We start from the raw sequence: 5808 nt of genomic DNA on the forward strand, positions 1-5808 counted from the left end.
CGTTTGGACTCCGTTTGATTCTTTTTCTGCGAAACCCTAAAATAGGCAAAAAACAACAATTCTGGGCTGGGCCTCCGGTTAATAGGTTAGTACCAAAAATAATATAAAAGTGTATAATAAAGCCCAACAATGTCCAAAACAGAATATAATATAGCATGGAACAATCAAAAATTATAGATACATTGGAGACGTATCAACGCTTCCGCTTACGGTCTACGAGGGTACATGGACGATACTCTCCTCTCTCGTTGCTATGCATCACCATGATCTTGCATGTGCGTAGGAAATTTTTTGAAATTACTACGTTCCCAACAGTGGCATCCGAGCCAGGTTTATGCGTAGATGTTATATGCACGAGTAGAACACAAGTGAGTTGTCGGCGATACAAGTCATACTGATTACCAGCATGTCATACTTTGGTTCGGCGATATTGTTGGATGAAGCGGCCCGGATCGACATTACGCGTACGCTTACGCGAGACTGGTTCTACCGACGTGCTTTGCACACAGGTGGCTGGCGGGTGTCAGTTTCTCCAACTTTAGTGGAACCGAGTGTGACTACGCCCGATCCTTGTTGAAGGTTAAAACAACACTAACTTGATGAACTATCGTTGTGGTTTTGATGCGTAGGTAAGAACGGTTCTTGCTCAGCCCGTAGCAGCCACGTAAAACTTGCAACAACAAAGCAGAGGACGTCTAACTTGTTTTTGCAGGGCATGTTGTGATGTGATATGGTCAAGGCATGATGCTATATTTTATTGTATGAGATGATCATGTTTTGTAACGGAGTTATCGGCAACTGGCAGAAGCCATATGGTTGTCGCTTTATTGTATGAAATGCAATCGCCATGTAATTGATTTACTTTATCACTAAGCGGTAGCGATAGTCGTAGAAGCAATAGTTGGCGAGACGACAACGATGCTACGATGGAGATCAAGGTGTCGCGCCGGTGACGATGGTGATCATGACGGTGCTTTGGAGATGGAGATCAAAGGCACAAGATGATGATGGCCATATCATATCACTTATATTGATTGCATGTGATGCTTATCCTTTATGCATCTTATTCTGCTTTAATTGACGGTAGCATTATAAGATGATCTCTCACTAAAAATTTCAAGGTATAAGTGTTCTCCCTGAGTATGCACCATTGCAAAAGTTCGTCGTGCCGAGACACCACGTGATGATCGGGTGTGATAAGCTCAACGTTCTTATACAATGGGTGCAAGCCAGTTTTGCACACGCAGAATACTCGGGTCAAACTTGACAAGCCTAGCATATACAGATATGGCCTCGGAACATTGAGACCGAAAGGTCGAGCGTGAATCATATAGTATATATGATCAACATAGTGATGTTCACCATTGAAAACTACTCCATTTCACGTGATGATCGGTTATGGTTTAGTTGATATGGATCACGTGATCACTTAGATGATTAGAGGGATGCCTATCTAAGTGGGAGTTCTTAAGTAATATGATTAATTGAACTTAAATTTATCATGAACTTAGTCCTGGTAGTATTTGCATATCTATGTTGTAGATCAATAGCTCGTGATGTAGCTCCCCGCTTATTTTTGATATGTTCCTAGAGAAAAACTAAGTTGAAAGATGTTAGTAGCAATGATGCGGATTGGATCCGTGATCTGAGGATTATCCTCATTGCTACACAGAAAAATTATATCCTTGATGCACCATTGGGTGTCAGACCTATTGCGGGAGCATATGCACACGTTATGAACATTTGACAAAGCTCGATATGATGACTACTTGATAGTTTAGTTCACCATGCTTTACGACTTAGAACTGGGACTTCAAAAATGTTTTGAACGCCGCGGAACATATAAGATGTTCCAAGAGCTGAAATTGGTATTTCAGACTCATGCCCGAGTCGAGAGGTATGAGACCTCTGACAAGTACTTTGCCTACAAGATGGAGGACAACAGCTCATCTAGTGAGCATGTGCTCAGAATGTCTGAGTACTACAATCACTTGAATCAAGTGGGAGTTAATCTTCCACATAAGATAGTGATTGACAGAGTTCTCTAGCACTATCACCAAGTTACTGGAACTTCGTGATGAACTATAATATGCAAGGGATAACAGAAATGATTTCCAAGCTCTTCGTGATGCTAAAATCAACGAAGGTAGAAATCAAGAAAAGCATCAAGTATTGATGGTTGACAAGACCACTAGTTTCAAGAAAAGGGCAAAGGGAAGAAGGGGAACTTCAAGAAGAATGGCAAGCAAGTTGCTTCTTAGGTGAAGAAGCCCAAGTCTAGACCTAAGCCTGAGCCTAAGTGCTTCTACTGCAAAGGGACTGGTCACTGGAAGCAGAACTGCCCCAAGTATTTGGCGGATAAGAAGGATGGCAAAGTGAACAAAGGTATATTTGATATACATGTTCTTGATGTGTACTTTACTAGTGTTTATAGAAACCCCTAAGTATTTGATACTAGTTCAGTTGCTGAGATTAGTAACTCGAAACGGGAGTTGCAGAATGAACAGAGACTAGTTAAGGGTGAAGTGACGATGTGTGTTGGAAGTGGTTCCAAGATTAATATGATCATCATCGCACACTCCCTATACTTTCGAGATTAGTGTTGAACCTAAATAAATGTTATTTGGTGTTTGCGTTAAGCATGAATATGATTTGATCATGTTTATTGCAATACGGTTATTCATTTCAAGTCAGAGAATAATTGTTGTTCTGTTTACATGAATAAAACCTTCAATGGTCATACACCCAAGGTGAATGGTTTATTGAATCTCGATCGTAGTGATACACATATTCATAGTATTGAAGCCAAAATATGCAATGTTAATAATGATAGTGTAACTTATTTGTGGCACTGCCGTTTAGGTCATATTGGTGTAAAGCACATGAAGAAAATCCATACTAATAGGGTTTTTGGAATCACTTGATTATGAATCAGTTGATCCTTTCGAACCATGCCTCATGGGCAAGATGACTAAGACTCCGTTCTCCGGAACAATGGAGCGAGCAACAGACTTGTTGGAAATAATACATACTGATGTATGCAGTCCGATGAGTGTTGAGGCTCGCGGAAGGTATCGTTATTTTCTGACCTTCACAGATGATTTGAGTAAGATATGGATATATCTTCTTGATGAAACATAAATCTAAAACATTTGAAAAGTTCAAATAATTTCATAGTGAAGTGGAAAACCATCGTAACAAGAAAATAAAGTTTCTACGATCTGATCGTGGAGGAGAATATTTGAGTTACGAGTTTGGTCTTCATTTGAAACAATGCGGAATAGTTTCGCAACTCACGCCACCTGGAACACCACAGCGTAATGGTGTGTCCGAACATCGTAACCGTACTTTATTAGATATGGTGCAATCTATGATGTCTCTTACCGATTTACCACTATCGTTTTGGGGTTATGCATTAGAGACAGCTGCATTCACGTTAAATAGGGCACCATCTAAATCCATTGAGACGACACCATATGAACTGTGGTTTGGCAAGAAACCAAAGTTGTCGTTTCTTAAAGTTTGGGGTTGCGATGCTTATGTGAAAAAGTTTCATCCTGATAAGCTCAAACCTAAATCATAGAAATGTGTCTTCATAGGATACGCAAAGGAGACAGTTGGGAACACCTTCTATCACAGATCCGAAGGCAAGACATTCGTTGCTAAGAATGGATCCTTTCTAGAGAAGGAGTTTCTCTCGAAAGAAGTGAGTGGGAGGAAAGTAGAACTTGATGAGGTAATTGTACCCGCTCCCTTATTGGAAAGTAGTTCATCACAGAAATCTGTTCCTGTGACTCCTACACCAATTAGTGAGGAAGCTAATGATGATGATCATGTAACTTCAGATCAAGTTACTACCGAACCTCGTAGGTCAACCAGAGTGAGATCCGCACCAGAGTGGTACGGTAATCCTGCTCTGGATGTCATGTAATTTGACCATGACGAACCTACGAACTATGAGGAAGCGATGATGAGCCCAGATTCCGCGAAATGTCTTGAGGCCATGACATCTGAGATGGGATCCATGTATGAGAACAAAGTATGGAATTTGATTGACTTGCCTGATGATCGGCGAGTCATTAAGAATAAATGGATCTTCAAGAGGAAGACGGACGCTGATAGTAGTGTTAGTATCTACAAAGCTCGAATTGTCGCAAAATGATTTCGACAAGTTCAAGGTGTTGACTACGATGAGATTTTCTCACTCGTATCAATGCTTCAAAGTCTGTCCGAATCATGTTAGCAGTTGCCGCATTTTATGAAATTTGGCAAATGGATGTCAAAACTGCATTCCTTAATGGATTTCTTAAAGAAGAGTTGTATATGATGCAACCAGAAGGTTTTGTCGATCCTAAAGGTGCTAACAAAGTGAGCAAGCTCTAGCGATCCATCTATGGACTGGTGCAAGCATCTCGGAGTTGGAATATATTCTTTGATAAAGTGATAAAAGCATATGGTTTTATACAGACTTGTGGTGAAGCCTGTATTTACAAGAAAGTGAGTGGGAGCATTACAGCATTTCTGATAAGTATATGTGAATGACATATTGTTGATGAGAAATAATGTAGAATTTTCTGGAAAGCATAGAGGAGTGTTTGAAAAGAGTTTTTCAAAGAAAGACCTCGATTTAGCTGCTTACACATTGAGCATCAAGATCTATAGAAATAGATCAAGACGCTTGATAAGTTTTTCAATGAGTACATACCTTGACAAGATTTTGAAGTACTTCAAAATGGAACAGTCAAAGAAGAAGTTCTTGCCTGTGTTGCAAGGTGTGAAGTTGAGTAAAGACTCAAAACCCGACCACGGCAGAAAATAGAAAGACAATGAAAAGTCATTTCCTATGCCTCAGTCATAGGTTCTATAAAGTATGCTATGTTGTTTACCAGTCCTATTGTATACCTTAGCATTTTTCTGGCAAGGGAGTACAATAGTGATCTAGGTGTAGATCACTGGATAGCGGTCAAAATTATCCTTAGATGACTAAGGAAATATTTCTCGGTTATGGAGGTGATAAAAGAGTTTATCATAAAGAGTTACATCGATGCAAGCTTTTTACATCAATCTAGATGACTCTAAGTCTCGATCTGGATACATATTGAAAGTGGGAGAGATACGTCCATTTTGCATCATGCTTTTATATCGACATTTATTGCATTATGGGCTGTTATTACACATTATGTCACAATACTTATGCCTATTCTCTCTTATTTTACAAGGTTTACATAAAGAGGGAGAATGACGGCAGCTGGAATCACTACAAAAAAAAGACACATCCGTGACATTTTGGGCCGAACGAATTTTTTTCTGTCATACATATGACACTTCTATGACGATAATTGTGACAAAACCCGGTATCATCATAGATGTGGTGGGCTCCTACTTCCATGACAAAAAATCATGACAGAAAATGGGCTTTTTGTCCTGGGCGGGCCGGAGACGCAGCTGCATGACATTCTTTGGGCCGTCCATGACGGAAAAAACCATGGTAGAAGCGAGGGCGAGGAAAATTTCGAGGAGTTCCCGGTTACGGTGGGAGGTCGGGGGCCGAGAGATGCGCGTTTCTCTCGTACATGTACGTGCGTGTGTGCGAGGCGTTGGCTCTAACTGAACCTGAGCGAGGCGTTGGGCTCTAACTGAACCCGAGCGATTGCACTGCAGGCTACGCGTTACTGAACCCGAGCGATCGATCGATGGCTGTTAACTGAACCCGATCGAGCAATTCCTTCGCTACTGCTGCTAACTGAAGCCGATCGATGTTGCCTCTGGATGAACAGTGAGCGTTGCGGGGGGGGGGTGTTGGATGAA

This window comes from Triticum dicoccoides, chromosome 4A, assembly GCF_002162155.2.
Source record: "Triticum dicoccoides isolate Atlit2015 ecotype Zavitan chromosome 4A, WEW_v2.0, whole genome shotgun sequence".
Classification (NCBI taxonomy): Eukaryota; Viridiplantae; Streptophyta; class Magnoliopsida; order Poales; family Poaceae; genus Triticum; species Triticum dicoccoides.